The sequence below is a fragment of the Caloenas nicobarica genome, chromosome 9 (assembly GCF_036013445.1).
Source record: "Caloenas nicobarica isolate bCalNic1 chromosome 9, bCalNic1.hap1, whole genome shotgun sequence".
NCBI lineage: Eukaryota > Metazoa > Chordata > Aves > Columbiformes > Columbidae > Caloenas > Caloenas nicobarica.
In genome coordinates this window covers 22,726,950-22,744,212 of record NC_088253.1, presented here as the reverse complement: position 1 = coordinate 22,744,212, position 17,263 = coordinate 22,726,950, and positions in this window count along the sequence as shown.

Below are 17,263 nucleotides of genomic sequence, written 5' to 3'. Positions count from 1 at the left end.
CAGAAGAAGCCTGGCTCTGCTGCCTCCACCCCTCGTCTGTTCTTCCTGCCTTTGCTTTGAGCGAGAGCAAGATCCCCCTACGCAATGCCATGGCGAGCTCTTGCAACACAGAGCTGCCTTCAAGAGCACGGCTACGGCAGTCACAGAGACCTGTGCAGATGGAGCCAGGGCCTTGGGCATGGACAAGAATCTCGTTACCGACACCCCGAGCTTGGCTTCTGCAAGAAAACCCCTGCTGAAATGCACCGAGAGTTCAAACGCTCATCTGAGCAGGGAGGTGTTCTTCCAGCAACGTGGTGCGGTTGCAGAAGGGCGGCTTGGAGCATTGCACCATGCGCTCACACGTACCCCAGGACATCCGTCCCAAAGACAGGAGCTGCAGGGGCCGGACCTGGCCTCACACACACGGTTCTCCCGTCCAGCCTCCTCATCCCCATCTCTAGAGAGACCTTCACAGAATCCCAGACTGGTGGGGCTGAAGGGACCTCTGGAGATCATCCAGTCCAACCCACCTGCTACCGCAGGGTCAGCAGAGCAGATCACACAGGTCGGTCCAGGCGGGTCGGAATGTCTGCAGAGAAGGAGACTCCAAACCGCTCTGGGCAGCCTGGGCCAGGCTCTGGCACCCTCTAAACAAGTTCTCCTCATATTCCTCCCATGTTTCGGTCTGTGCCTGCTGCCCCTCGTCCTGTCGTTGGGCACCACTGAACAGAGTCTGGTCCATCCTCTGACACCCACCCTGGAGATACTGATCAGCATCAGTAAGATCCCTCTCAGCTCCTCTGGGCTGAACAGCCCCAGCTCTCTCCGACTTTCCTCGGCACAAAGATGCTCCGGAGCCCTTTGCGTCCATCCGCTGGACACTCTCCAGTAACTCCTTGTCCTTCTTAAAGAACATTTCTGGCAGCAACTCCCTTCTCGCCAGACGTGACAGAGCCCCGAGAGGGGGCTGCAGCCCCCGTTGCTGACCCCAGCTTCACATCAGCACGATCCCCCGCACCGCGGGTCTCGCAGGCAGCCCCACCGGGCTCCCAAAACAACCCCCATCAAAGGCCCGAGAGCCAGCGTGTGTCTGCAGCTACAACGCAGGCAGCAGCCAGAAAAACCGTCAACATCAAAGACCGGATCCATACATCCAGCAACTTGGGACAGCAGGGGGGGAAGAAACAGCCCCCAAAATCGGGCAGAAAACCATCAAGCTGCATTCTTAGGAGCAGAGTTTTGTTGACACCATTTCTGCTGAGGGGAGAGGGACGAGCGAACGAGCAGAGGCCACCCAGAGGGTCACCAGGAAAAATGCAGATGCCACAAACGGCAGCCGTGCAAGCAAAGGACACGACGGGAAACGCTTCCGAACTGCTTCAGGAGCGAAGGGGCAGCACTTTGCTGACAAAGGCAAACCAGCCCCACGGAGGGACCGATCCGGCCCCACGGAGAGACGGATCCAGCCCCACGGAGAGATGGATCCAGCCCCACGGAGAGATGGATCCGGCCCCACGGAGAGATGGATCCAGCCCCACGGAGAGATGGATCCAGCCCCACGGAGGGACGGATCCGGCCCCACGGAGAGATGGATCCGGCCCCATGGAGGGACAGATCCAGCCCCACGGCGGGACAGATCCAGCCCCACGGAGAGACGGATCCAGCCCCACGGAGGGACAGATCCAGCCCCACGGAGGGACCGATCCGGCCCCACGGAGGGACAGATCCAGCCCCTTCTCCTCATGCTGCCGCTGCCCCCAGCATCTCCAAACACCTCACCAGGGGCTGAGAAAGAAAAGAGATTTAACAAAGAACCAGCCAGACCCAGTCACCTTTCCCAGCCCCTGCAATGTGCATGGATTTCAGCAGTCACAGAACATTTTTCTTCAGGTTTTCACCCTTTTTTCCTTCTCCCATGCCAGGGTTTGTTTTCCCCCATCACCCAAGACAGCAGCTCGCTGCTGTAGGGCTACTGGAAGTTCACCAGTCTGTGATGGGAGAACGCTTGGGAAAGCTGAATCTTTTGTTCTGCACAGGGTTGGGCTGATATTTTTGATGGGAGGAGCAATACAACAACTATTTTTTTGTAGTCTCAGAAGCAACGGGAGTTTGCACACACCTGCAGCCAGATTATTTCCTACCCAGCTTGACACTTTGCTAACCCCAACACCAAGTAAATCATCCCAGTCTCAGGTGGCGGCTGAAAAAAAAACCTGATATTTTTGGTTCATTGCAAATTCCAGTGAACCTGGAGGTGGTGAGGAAACCTTAGGTTAGCTCAGAGCAAAAATTCGAGGCTTGATGAGCTGAAAAGCTGTGGGAAAAACCTGTTTCAGGGCAAGCATGGTACCTCATTCAGACCAAATCCACCTAAATTATTGTGGCGTTATGGCATTTTCGAAGGAAACCGAGGGTGCTCCCATTCCCAAATGGGACTTTGAAAGGTTTTGACATGTTTCACAGTTTTTAAAATGCGTTTTACCACGACTCCCGAGGTAAGCGGGGCAGGATCTGTGCGGCAGCCCGCTGCTGTGTCCTTCCTTTTCGCTTCTGCAAAAACTGTTTTGGCCAAAATTTCCCTCCCATTTGCACACTGCTTCATCAAGGGACAGGCTGGATTTCTCAGGGCTCTCGTCTTTCTTTTGTTTTGTTTCCCAGGGATTCCTCCATCAGCCGCTTCCCCTGTCTTAGCGCCCGGTATTCGGGCACAATAATATCCCCTGGGCAGCCAGAGAGACACGGTCTTAAAAAAATAACATAGAAAACACCTCGATTTTCACCACCGGCCTCTAAGATCCATTTTCTTCGAAGTAACAGGGACCCTGATGCCACACAGACCCAGCTTTGCAAAGCACTTCCGCCCGATCTTAACACTAAACTGCATCCTGCATCCCAGCGACGATCTGCACAGCATTATCAACCACCCAAACTCTTCATGTTCGTGATGCCCTGGGAAATACGATGTTCTCCCTGGATGGAAAATGTCACCATCCAGGCAGGCGCTCTGGCCAAGGCGTCATTCCTGCATCTCAGCGCATCGCATCGCCACCCAACAGACCCTGGATGGGCTCTGGCCTTTGAGAAAAGCCACCTCCCAGCATCATCTAAAACCCAAGAGCTGTGCTAGCCCTCCCCTTCCTCCTTTTCTGGGCAGCTTTTTAGCAAATACTCCCGTTAAAAACCAAGGAAATCACATTAAAAAGGAGCGTGTTAAAATAGCTTTAAGGGCCTGACTCTAACTGACACCTACAGTTACAACACATTTTGCCAGAGCGTGAATCACACGTAGTTTATCGGCCAACATGGGTGATTTCCATTATGCAGCCCAGAATGGTTCGAGTCTGCTGGGCTGTTTGGACGGAGTTTGGCATGATCCACTTGGACTTTTTCCCACTGGTGGTATAATTTCATTTAAAAGCCTTTGATTACTGTAGCCCTCCAAAGCAATAGAAACTAAAGGGGTGGAAAGGATGAAAAAAAAAAAAAAAGGCACTTTTTGTAGCTGGCCTGAGCTGTAAAATAGAAATCTTCCAGCACAAAGTGGAGAAAATGCGTCTCTCAAAGACATTTGTCTTCGCTCGTCGACTGTAGCAGAGAGAGGGGTTTATTTATAGGCTTATTAACCACCAAGGCAAGAAGAATTTTATGATTTTTTAAGTGGCATCTTGGCCTACTGGGTTTAGGAGCCTTCAGATTCATTTGCACCCCACGCAGAGGCCGCTTTTCCCTCCACATATAACCCCAAAAAGCCGCTCTCCTCCAAGTACATCCAAAATTTCCAGGTCTTCTCCTTGCACCGGTGCTCGCCCACATCCATATTTCTCAAGCAGATCCTCCCTGCCAGCTTGGATTGAGCTCGCGGGAGAAATCCAGCCAAAACAAGCGATTTCTGGGATATTTTTTAAAGGTTTGGTTTGGAATTTTTGCTCCTTTTTGACACATACAACGGCAACACCGCCGAGGGAAACTCGGTGCTTGAGAACAGCACTAGGTCAGAACATTTGATTTCTAACAAAAACACAGTTACCTTCCAATTTTACAAAGGAAATGTGAATTTAAAATTTGGTCAGATGAAGCATTTTCACTGGAAAATCCCACCTAACGTGGCCTCAAGGGAAAGCACCGGTGGGTTTTGTGGGGCGGGAGATGCGGGTCTGTTCCCTCACATGGAAAGAGGACACCTCTCATCATGCAGTTCTTATAAAAAATGCCAGCGTTAGATGAGCTTTGGGTCCTTTTGGAAGCTGGGGCCAATTTTGCATCCTCTGCTGCCTGGTTATTTTATTCCTAACACGTATTTCCCCCGTGCCGTGCAAGAAGTGACATTCACCCAGGACCTGGGTGGGCTCAGGGACCCACCGACCTAAAGCGACTCCCCAGTCTTAGAAGGCAGCAGCCAAATCCCAGGGCACTGCCCTAATTGGCTTCATTTTTTCCAGATATAAAGATGATTTGAACCATACAAAGACGAGACGCTCGGCCCTCCCCAGCATCCGACAGCTGCCGGATCGTCATTTTGTTCGGGGTGCTGCTGCTGTCGGCTGCATCGACCGCAGGCAGCTGAAAAATCCCACGGCCCCCTCCCCAGGGCCAAAACAATCCCGGTCGCCACCAGAAATATCACCTGGGAAATATTTGGAAAAAAATATTTGTCTGCTAGGACACGTGCCTGCCCCATCTGCGGACCAGGCAAAGGCTTCTGCGTTTCTTAGGACGGAGAGGCAGAGCGCCCGGAAAACCAGCGTCAGCTATTCATCGGCACAGGGGTGAAAAACGGCAAAGGCTGAGCCGAAAGGGCAGGTACCTCCACAGAGCTCACGAGCGTCTGTCGGTGGTGGCTGGTGGCCAAACCCCTCCTTTTTAGTCCGAATTTTCTAACAGCCCGTGGCTCCGCAGTTTCACGTGAGCATCTTCTGCCTCCACCATTGTTTCCAGTCCCACCTGCTCCAGCTTCCCCCCCTGCCCCGGAGGCTTCGGCAACAAGTCGCGGCATGTGGGGTATTTTTTTTTTTTAGCAGCCTGACGCACGCCAAATCCGAGAAAGAAGCTTGATAAACCCAAGGTCAGGAAGGAATTTTAACGCAGCTTAATTGCGAGGAGGCAATTCAGATCTGTAACGCACCTAGACGGGCAATACAAAGAGGTGAGACAGATCGTGTGGGAGCAGATGGGCAAAAGCTACAGAAAATATAAAGGGATTAGCTTGACTTTTTGTTTGGTTTTTTTTGAAAATCACATGTTCTGTCAGGCTTTCTTACAGGCGAACATTTTTGTCCTGCAGCCAGCCTTGCCAGCCTCGAGTATCCAAAAGTCCTGAGTCAGATTACAAAAGGCAAAGTGATACCAACCTAAAAATAATTAGACTGAAAAAAATCACTTGATTTTCTATTCCAGATTCTATCCCCGCTCTTACAACATTTTTTTTCGGGTCTCCACTTAGGTCGATTTTGTTCTAAATGAACCCGCGAACCTCCGTGAATCCCGGCAGCTGGTGCTTTGATGGACCCAGCGAGTACCGCAGGATTTGGAGTTCCATTGCCAAGGCTGGGGGCTGCACTTCTGCTGGGGGGGGCGCGATTTCTGTGCTCATCCGTCTGCTCTGTCCCTCTCCCCAGCTTGGGTCTGGATCTGGCTGCTGGTTGGGATGAGCCGTCGCTCCGGCCAGCACCGATCCCAACCGTGGCCTCTGTGCCAAAGCCTACAAATGGGAGTAAATCCCTTTCACCCCGCTTTCGGCTGCTGGATCCGGCGCTTCGGCCAGAAATCTGGCCGGCGGGTCCGAGCCCGCGGTGCCTCGGCCGCTGCCTCTCGCGCTGCCCTTCCCTTCCAAGAAAAATGGAAACAGGAGGCCAAGGAACTTTCCTGCGCTGCATCCAGCTTTGCCCGCTGCCAGATTATCATCGTGATATTATAGTAACGTGCAAATAATGATCACTCACAACAACAACCAGAAAAAATCAAAAGAACAGAAGGCGCGCACCGGTGAGAAGCAAAGCAGAAAGCGCAGGAGCTCCAGCTCCGCCTTTGGCAGGACCGGCCGCAACAGCAAAGCGCAGATGAGCGGGGACAGTGTCACCGAAAGTGTCCGGCTCAGCCCCACGCAGGATCTGCCCCCCAAAAAACATTTTTAGCAGCCAGGAGTCCCTTCTCCCCCGTGCCCTGTGCCATGATTTGCCCAAATGGGCTCCCCGAGCTCCATACAGAGATGCATCGTGTCGGGCACCTGCGTGTTGGGATCATCGGGGCTTTGCCCCAGTGACACAGGCCGCAAAGGAGACATAAGATGTGTTTATGTGATCTGATTTGAGGGGATCAAGAACAAGTTCAATCGGATTCTTTTTTTTTTTTTTCTTCTTTCAAAGACACGGTAATCTCCAAACTGATCCCCTTCAAAGAAGCAGCGGTAGCCTCGGGAGGTAGGATTTCCATGCATTCAAAGTGCTTAAAGGTTCAGTCCTCTGATTTCTAGGTTTCCGCATGAAAAAATCCCAAAGCAGCAAATGCTGCATCACCACTCACATTAATACTGGGCTTCCTACTCTTTAATAATCCCAAATCTCGAGAGATTGATGCTGCTTTACAAACCACTGACCGCGCAGACCCACACGAACGCACCAACAACGTTGTGAAAGGAGCATTAAAGCTGCAAAAGCAAAGTTAGGAAATTCCAGAATTACCGTTTCCTGGGCAACCTCAAGAAGCCTCTTTGTGCCTTTGCGTTTCCACACCTTTCTGCCGGCAGCAAGCCCGCTCCTGCCCGCGCACGCCCCGGCCACGGGCACCCCAGCCCGGGTCGGAGGCAGCCGGTACCCCAGAAGGAGGAGTTATTTGGGACGGGGAGCACGGGGGATGCTGGAGCCCCACTGGGAGGACGGATGGAGGGCACAGCCCCGACGGAGCACAGCGTGCACGCTCCGTGGCAGCGGCGTCCCCACCAATGTACAATGAAGATGCCGGGTAGATTTCTGCGGTTTGGAGGAGCAGCGGAACTGAAATAGGGTCCCAAGCTGAGATTGCAGCTATTTTGCAAAGCCATTTTCAAGCAGTATTGATTGCACCCTGAAAAGTGAAGGTTTTCCACAAATACCCCCTCGATGACTCACCAAAAATGCCAGCTTATCTCCTGAAAGCATCTGCGTGGTGTCAGCATGTGTGGATGCACACAGGCTGGGGAGGAACAGAACCCATGAGAACCGGCTGAGAATTCAGATAAAAGTCGGAACAAAATCCCTTTGGGATTGTTCTGGGCAAAGCAGTGTTGCAGTTCTTGTCCATAAACAGATATTTCTTTTTTTTCCACCCATCACATCACCATTAAACCATAGGAACTGGTACTGGGAAAGACTTTCTAAAAGAAAACCAAAGAAACGACTTTCAGGACCCACCTCAGGATCTTAGAGAAGAATAAAAGCAAAGCATGGCCTGGGCACACTACGATGCTGCTTGGGCACATCAGCCCTGATGGCCCCAGGAGGGTTGTGCATATTTATGTGCACATCAAAACATCCATATGCCCTTAGATCTGTGCAATAAAATCTGCAATGCAGAGCGCCAGCTTCCTTCAGCTCCGCAAGTCACAGCCGAAGCGAGCTCCAGAACACCAAAACAAGGTAATTAAGAGCAGATTTGGCCCTCAGCACTTTTTGTATACAAAATGTTTTGGAAACTAATTAAAGCACCGTCCCAGGCAACGCCGTTACATATCCCGAACGCCACAAATGTCCTGGCGAGTGGCTCTGCGTGAGGATGGGGAAAGTACCAATAAACCCAAACCGGGCGCGAGGGAGCTGCTGCATCTGACATCCCCAACATCTCACAACCGGCCCTCAGAGCAGGCGCTGCATTTACGAGGTGTCAGAGAGAGGAGGGGATGTCACTTGCAAAGGATCATCCATTTCTCCCCCAGGAACCACGCTATGTGTTTTTAACTGAGTTTGAGCTTAAAGGAAACCTGTGTTTCTGCTGGTGGGGAACTGGGAGGAACCAGTCACACCAGTATGCTGCTACCAGGGAGAAAACAACGCTGCGGTGTTGAGAGCTGCCGGACCGTAGTTTTATGTCTCTCACAAATACTAGAGCTTTTCAAACTACAAAATATCCTGAGATATTAGAGAAGCGACTGGTGCCAGAAACCTCTTTTGCGGGAGAGACCAGAGTGACCTGAGGGCTGCTCTGGGGCATTGCTGGCTTTTTGGTGACTCTCACGTTTGTTCATGTTTGCATTTAAACAATGGGAACAGAAAAACGTTCCTTTCCTGAAAACCTTAGGAAAGCTGCCCTCAAATGGGACGCAGCAAAAACTGACACTGCAGGACGGGAGATCAGGTGCAGCCCCACGCTGATGCTTTGTGAGGGCTCCTGACGTTGGGTTTTGCAAAACTCAAGACATCTGGATAGAAAAGAATATATTTTAATGCCATGATGCATGTTAAATGCATGGAAAACATCTCACGTACATGGTGGTACAAGACATGCAGAAAGGAGGAGCAGCCTCCAGCCACCAGCCTCATCTCACCTGCATCCCCCCGGAGCAGCACGCAGCAACGCACTGGGTCAACAGCTCATTTCTCACAATTTATGATGAGGAAATGGCTTCTTAGCTCCTTCACTCCCCTGCAAAGGCTTTGCTGGTATTTTTGAGCTCCTTGGCAGCCTGTCTGCAGGACATGCTGGCCTGCTCAGGTAGCAAATCCCTGCGAAGGTTGTGGTGCCCCAGGTGGGACCAAATTTGACCTGCTGGTGACTCGTAGCCCAGCAGCAGCATCCCAGTGCCTGCATCCCAGCAGCGTCCCAGTGCCTGCATGTCAGCAGCATCCCAGTGACTGCATCCCAGCAGCATCCCAGTGACTGCATGTCAGCAGCGTCCCAGTGCCTGCATCCCAGCAGCATCCCAGTGCCTGCATCCCAGCAGCATCCCAGTGCCTGCATCCCAGCAGCATCCCAGTGACTGCATGTCAGCAGCATCCCAGTGACTGCATCTCAGCAGCGTCCCAGTGCCTGCATCCCAGCAGCATCCCAGTGACTGCATCCCAGCAGCGTCCCAGTGCCTGCATCCCAGCAGCATCCCAGTGACTGCATCCCAGCAGCATCCCAGTGCCTGCATCCCAGCAGCATCCCAGTGACTGCATCTCAGCAGCGTCCCAGTGCCTGCATGTCAGCAGCATCCCAGTGACTGCATGTCAGCAGCATCCCAGTGACTGCATCCCAGCAGCATCCCAGTGACTGCATCTCAGCAGCGTCCCAGTGCCTGCATCCCAGCAGCGTCCCAGTGACTGCATTCCAGCAGCATCCCAGTGACTGCATCCCAGCAGCATCCCAGTGCCTGCATGTCAGCAGCATCCCAGTGACTGCATCCCAGCAGCATCCCAGTGACTGCATGTCAGCAGCGTCCCAGTGCCTGCATCCCAGCAGCATCCCAGTGCCTGCATCCCAGCAGCATCCCAGTGCCTGCATGTCAGCAGCATCCCAGTGACTGCATCCCAGCAGCATCCCAGTGACTGCATGTCAGCAGCGTCCCAGTGCCTGCATGTCAGCAGCATCCCAGTGACTGCATCCCAGCAGCATCCCAGTGACTGCATGTCAGCAGCGTCCCAGTGCCTGCATCCCAGCAGCGTCCCAGTGCCTGCATGTCAGCAGCATCCCAGTGACTGCATGTCAGCAGCATCCCAGTGACTGCATCCCAGTAACATCCTAGTGCCTGCATCCCAGCAGCATCCCAGTGACTGCATCCCAGTGCCTGCATCCCAGCAACATCCCAGTGACTGCATCCCAGTGCCTGCATCCCAGCAACATCCCAGTGACTGCATCCCAGCAGTGTCCCAGTGCCTGCATCCCAGCAACATCCCAGTGACTGCGTCCCAGCAACATCCCAGTGCCTGCATCCCAGCAACATCCCAGTGCCTGCATCCCAGCAACATCCCAGTGACTGCGTCCCAGCAACACCCCAGTGACTGCGTCCCAGTAACACCCCAGTGACTGTGTCCCAGTAACATCCCAGTGCCTGCATCCCAGCAGCGTCCCAGTGCCTGCATCCCAGTGACTGCGTCCCCGTGCCTGCATCCCAGTGACTGCATCCCCGTGCCTGCATCCCAGCAGCGTCCCAGTGCCTGCATCCCAGCAGCATCCCAGTATCCCGAATAAGAAGTGTTTCAAGCTCTCTTTCCATTTTCGAAGTCTCTACAAATATTCAGCTTTGATATAAAAATATAGGCAAAATCTGCAGAGGGGTCACAGGGAACAGAAGTGCCCTGCTCTTTTTCTCCACTAAATAAATCAAATCCCAACTGAGTTGAACTTTGCCTGGCTGTGCATTTTATTACTAATTCAAATTATTTACTGATGTCTTGAGACAGGCCCCAATCACGGCGTAAAGAGACTCAGCCGTAGCTGCATCCCAGCATCTCCATCATGCATCTGAGCAAAGTGTCCGCTTCAGCTCCTATCTCCAGACAACAACAGATCAAAACAATAAAGTTGCAGGAAATTAAAAATGCATAGTATTTGTCACCATTTCTATGCCACAGCTTTCACCTTTTGCTTTTTTGCTCAGCAAAATCAGACAGAAACCATGTTCTCTGCCTGCTTATTCTTGGTCAACCCTTTGAAATTCAGAACTTCTTGGGAGGAAACCCAGTAAAGACTGACCTTTCTTGAAACACTCGTAAACCTTTTCTAATTTTTCCTTTTGCCTTAATGTTCTGTGTTTTTGTTAGGACCCGAATGTAGAGTTATTCTCCCTTTTTATTTTCCTCCTCTTCTTATTTTCCTCCCCTTTTTTTTGCCACTGAATCTGACAGCAAACATCCCAGAGGAGAGGGAGTTTTCCACCATTTCTGGTAGCAAATTCTTTATGTTTCATTTTAGCCTTTTGTGGCTTCAAAGAAACAGCTTGAAATCCAGAAAGGGTCCAGATTGGCCAAGGAAATATGAAACATCGTAATAGCTCTAATGTTAGAGGAATTTTTAAAAGGTTACATAGTGGAAAAACAAAATATGAAAACCTTGTGGAAGCAAGGAGGTTCCTCGAATGCTCCTGCCAGCCCCCCTGCTACTGCAAAAAAGGGCAAAAAAGGGGGGGGAAATGTCAAAAATCCCCCTTAAAAGCAAATTTCACCAAACAGAAGGAAAAGTATTTTAAATCCCGCAAAGCAGAAAATGCTCCAAAATGGTAAAAAGCTTTTCTCAATGTTTTTCCCATAGCTGACCTATTCTAATAATCATTTTCACTCTCTTTTTCTGGCACACACGCCCAAAACCGCTGTGTGCATGTCCCTAAAGCTGCCTATGTACTTTCAAAACCTATTTTAAATGGAAATGAAGCAGTAATGGAAACAATTTGATTTCCTATTAGCTTTCCTAAAGCCTTTTTACTACAAAAACCTAAACTTTAGGCTTAAGCTGTGCCGACAGATGCATTTAAATTCTGTTTGCTGTTGGTTTGCAGGGCTGCCCTGACCCGAGCCCGGAGCTTCGGGGTTGGCAGAAAAATCCAGCTACACATCATGGCTGGGTCTGCGGGCAGGCAATCACTTTGGGGATAGGAAACAGCATTTCAGGGAATATTTTATTTATGCAGAATAAAATAACACCAGCAAAAAGTCGAGGTATCGACCCTGCCCATCACAAGGTGCCCAAATCACCAAGTAACCTGCATCCCCATTTTTGGGCACATCATCCCTAAACAGCTCTAATGGAAACCAGGCGCTGGTTTATTTGCTTCTCCCTTTGACTTATCAAATAAAGTAGATGCTGCCACTTCGTTCCCCAGCCAAGAAAAGCTCCCTTTTTTTTTTTTTTTTAGCTGTTATTTTGCTTGAAGAATGAGGTGGTTTATGAGCATTTTCTTCACAGGGGGAAAAAAAACGCTCCAAACTATCAGCCCGTGCAGGCAGAGAATAAGCTGATTTTTCAACACTTCAAAATTATGTCATAAAGGCCCAGAAAGAGGCTTTGGCGAATATATAAACACGGAATCCAATAGAAGTCACAGGGTGATTAACTAAAACCAACGTTTCCAGAGGAATAATATCGACACAAACAGCCACATGCTTTGTTTAGCTAAATGAGTAACAGCGCTTTGGCTGCTGCCAAGTGTCTTTTTTTAACTGAAAAAAAAATAAAGATATTTGAGGAAGATTGGCTGTTTTATATAAAATCATAGTGTCAGAAGCAAAAGTCGTACCCAATGGCCCTGACCTTGAAAAGTTTTGCCTTTATGGGATGTATTATTATTATATTAGGGGTCTGTGCCCATGAGGGTGAATGAGCTCAGGGCTAAATGCCCCCTCCGCCCGGGTGCAGGCAGCTGCCTGCTCTGCCTGCACGTGGTTGGACTCGATGATCCTGAGCGTCCCTTGCAACCAAAATGATTCTATGATTCTATCTCACCCGAGCTGCCCTCAGCTGCACGCAAGAGGATGCGTTGATTTGAGGTGGGACGCTCAGAGACGTGGTCCAAAGCTCCCTCTTGGAAGCAGCTCACAAGGGAAGGGGAAGCCCCTTGTTACAAACCCATTAATCATCAGTGTGGTCTGGCTGGATGAACACCAGGACAGGAATATTTGCTACCTGCTTCTTGAGCATCAGGCGGCAATTGAACATCAGCATCTCATGCATCCCTGGACCATCAGCATCTCATGCATCCCTGGACCATCAGCATCTCGCGCATCCCTGGACCATCAGCATCTCGCGCATCGCTGGACCATCAGCATCTCGCGCATCCCTGGACCATCAGCACCTCACGCATCACTGGACCATCAGCACCTCGCGCATCGCACGTGTCTCCGACACCCACCGATCGCTTAGGGCGAGGGATCTCTTACCGTGGACGTAAGAGAAAGGTGCAAAAATTGCTGATTTTTCATAGGTAGGCAGGTCCGAGACTGGACTTTAAGTGATATAATATAACAATACTATTGCCCTGCTCCTCCCATGGCAAGATTAACCTCCTGGGCAGCCTCCAAAAGCTCCTTTCCTGGGAGGCGGCTTTGGCCCCAGGGGCAGCAACATGTACAAGCCGCCTCCCTCCAAAAGTGATGTTCCCCCCTTTGTCACCTCCTGCCCCTGCAAGATGCTCACGGCAGCTTCCAGCAGCATCTCCCCTGCAGAGCAGAGCCATTGCCATGGGCCATGGATGCAGAGGCAGCCCCATGGCACAGCCAGCCTGGAGCCCCTTTGGCAACGACTGTGATGTTGAACTAGAGCAGTTTGTTCAATAGTGGGGGGAAAAAAAAAAAAAAAAAAAAAATTAAAATACAAGAGAAAATAATATATAAAAATAAAATAAAAATAAAATATGTAAAATAGAAAAGAATATAAAATAAACCAAAAATAAAGATATATAAAATAAAATAAACCAGAATAAAATAAATCCTCCCTTCTCACAACTGGAGGAGCAGCCCATGGATTGTGCAATCACATAAAACTCCGAGCGAACGCTGGGCCCTGGAGGAAAGTTTCCTATGGAAAGATGTAAAGCGCAGAGGGGCTGGAGAGGCTCCCGGGGAACACGCAGCCGCCCAGCGAGGGGCTGTAACCAGAGCTCACCGCTCCGGGAATGGCTTTAACAGGGCACTTTCCTTCGTACAGCATGTGCTTTCAGCCCCGAGTTGCCATGGAAAAGGGTGAAGCTTTGAAGTAAATAGTCTGTGCGGTGACGTCCCGGGCCAGGCTATAGACTTGCATCATCTGATTTGCATTTTATTCCCATTTTTCCCTCCCTGCCACCTCTTAAGTAGAGAGGAGCACAAAAATCCTCATGGCAAAGACCCTGCAAATTGCTCTGCAGCACTGGCTGAAACTTCATTTAGAAAGTTTTCCTGGAACAAAAACAACCCAGAAATGGGAAAGAAAGGCAGGCACAGCAGCTCACAGGTTAGAAAACTGACTTTTAGCTTCACCAGCCTCAGGATTCAGAACCTAAACCCTCAGCCAGGACAATACTTGAGCACTCAGCTGAAGTTAAGCAGATGCTTAAGCTCGCTCCTACTCTTAAATACACAAACTCATCGCTGCGCTGACCTGAGGGACACGGGGGAGTCATAGAGGGGCTCGGGGCCTGAGGAAGGGCGGGCAGATTCTGGATGGGACAGAAATTCCTCTGGCCGGACAGTTTGGGCAAGTGGTGGCCACGGGCAGGTCTGGGACCTCAGCACCCTGAATTCATAACCCATCCTTCAATAGCAGCCACAAGCCAGCCGAAAACGCTACTTTTTGTAACGGTATAATACATAAGTATTAGGTCTGCACGCTCTTATCACTTCAGATAATCACAAATAGATGTGTGTCTTACTTCCCTGCCCGCTTTCCTCCCCAGAGCTGAGGGTGCAAAACAGGGAGACGGGAATAAATGTGCACAAGGTGCTGGATTCACAGGCTTTAAAGCATCCCGGTGAAAGCCCTTGCACAGAGGCAGCGGGGACCGCGTGAGAGAAAAGGCAGAAGCTTCCCTCAAAAGACGTTGAGAGGCAGGAAAGCTCTGGAGGAAACACGCTCGTTGCCAGCAACGCAGAGGTGTGGAAATACGAAGCAATTAAGACAAATGGCAACTGTGAGACGAGAGCCTGCTGGACCGCGAGACGTTGCTTACGACAAACAAACCCGGAGCCTGATTGCAAAGACAGATATTCACGGGAGCTGCTTCTGCACCGAGAGCTGGAGCGTTTCTGCCGCCAGCGATCGCTCCGCGCTGAGCACGGGAGATGCTGTGTGGCCGCAGGATGCCGTCCTGTTCGTTAAAAGGTTGCCATCAGATAGACAACAAATAAACGAAGCTGCAACCACAATGAAAGCAAATAACCTGGTGGTGGGGAAGGTGGAGAAGAGACGTGAGCAGCGCGAGCTGTGGCGTGTAGGAATATCTCGTTAGTGCAGCAGCAATTAGCAGCTGCTCTGGTTTAATTGTGCAACACCCTTAATCACAGTGCAGCAGGCAATTCCCTACACTTTCCCTTCTGGTGGACGCTTCTTCCTCCTTAAATTAGCTGTGCGGACACAGCCCATTAACGCACACACGCGCAAAGCTCGCTTAGGCCAGACACAAATAGGCGCTGCCTGTTCTGCTCGCGTTGTTTTGGCTTTGGCCACCTCGAAGACTCAGACCTGAGCTCCAGAAGATCTCCTGGGACTATGGAAATCCTCCGCAACCACCACGTGTGGAGGAACCCCTTGAGCGTGCTCAGGAATTCCAGAAGTTGACTCGGAAAAAGTGGGGGAGAACAATATATTTTAAGCAGAGCGGGAGGCTGCGGTACGACAGAAAGGTGAGACGTTTTGCTGAGAGCTCGCAAAACTCAGCGCAACCCTCGGAGGGCCCTGGGGGGGCTGATGGGGAGCTGGGCTTAGGGGAAGCCCTTGGCTGAGCCAGCCCCAGGACCTGGCTCAGGACCAGGAGTAATCGCCGTGGCCGGGGGTCACTGGATCCCACTACAGCTGATGATGCTGGGACCAGTTACCGGCTTAAAGATAAGCACAGTTGCAGGTGCGCTACGGAAAAGCAGAGTTAAAGCTCACGATGAGAAGCGGTATCAAAGACTGATTAAGGAGAAAGGAGGAAGAAGTTTAAAGTAAGCAGCATTATTTAGACTAGAACAGGCGCTAAACTGAATTAGGTCCAAGGTGAACGAAACTGTTCAAGCCGCAAAATCCTCAAAGGAAAGATCTGCATAGGATAATAAAGTGTAAAAATGTAACACGAGCAGGCAAATTCCCAATAATTTCCCAGATTCAGTCAAGGAAATACTGGGATTACTTCTCGTTTCGGCAGAAAAATAATCCCTAGCACAATGGCAGAAAGGCTTTGAAGGTATAAGCTGAGCAAACGGGCTGGCTGAAGCCATGAACCAGAGAGATGTGCAGATAGGCAGGGGTAGATATTATCTTTTCAGCACTAGCTAGAGAAATGTTTGTCTGTGCTCTTCACTTTCTAACAAACTTAATCGTTTCATGATGAACCGATGGCGTTTCCACTTCCATATGCTTTTGATATTACTTAATAAACTTAATTAGAGAGCAGCCATCATACTGGAAAAATAACATTTTGGAGGGTTCCCTCTCCCTGGTTAGGAACAGGCCGCGTTACATAACTGGATTTCTTTGCTGCTCCATATTATCACAATCGGGTTAAATTTCACTATTCATTTTTACAATACACAGTAAAGATAATAACCGTAATCGTTTTGCAAGTAGGTAATAAAATGCCTGTCTGCCCAAGCTTGCAGGTAATGCCTTAAAAGATATTGGGTGTTATTAAAAAAAGGATGTTCTGAGTCTGTGAAAGCCACGAACGTCCTGTGTGCAGGAAGAAAAAGAGGAAAAAAACTCTGGGTTACCTGCAAAGGGGCAAGCGACGCTACCTGTAGGGATGCTGGGACAGAACCTGCCCAGATGAATTATTTTGGGGAGGAGATGGCAGTCGGGAAGAGCCCCTTCCTTGAGGTCACCCCGAACTGAGGGGACTGGGGTGCATTTCTCATCCGACCCACAGAGCCCGGCTGCTCAGCATCTGCCGGGGATGGGCACGCACACCCTTTCCAGACGGTTGGAACCAAAAGCAAAACCATCTGTGTTGGTTTGAGGGAGGATGAAAACAACTCGTATACATTTCAGCCCTAATGTGAGGCACGTTGCTGGGATGAGGGTGAGGGTTTGCCGGCAGATAAATCTTGTCATCCGACCGGGACGAGCCTGCACCGTGTGATGCGCGGAAGCAGCAAAGCTCGCTCGCTGGTTCAGCATCCTCTGCACCTTGTGCAAGCTTGGGTAGGGATCCAGCGGATCCATAGGATCTCTCCAGAAAAACCCCAGGGCTTGTTACTTCAACCACCCTGCTTCTCGTGAGCTGCGTCCCCGCAGGGATCTGCTCCTACACTATATTACCCATCCTTCACACCACCGTGCTCTGGTCCTTCCTCTGCTTCTTCCCTGCACCGGCCTCAGAGGTTTCCATTTTTTGAACCTCCAGGACATTATCGGATGGTCTGTATTTGCTAAGCCACAACCAACCTCCTTATAACTTGCAAATCATACTCTATGGGAAAGAAGCTGGCAAGTTCAACCAGCCATTAAGGGTTTGTTATTTTGAAATTATTTGTTTCAACAGTCAGATAACCGGACCAGCTTTAGCAGCTCCTCCCTGATTTGGAGATACTTCAGCAGCAATATAAATTTTAAGGCTTTTCTACCATCCATAAGAAGAACACACAAGAATAGGAGATTTGAAGGCGAGTCTCCCACCCTAGCCAGGATCTCTGGGTCTTTCCATCTGCAATGGGAAGTCATTGCA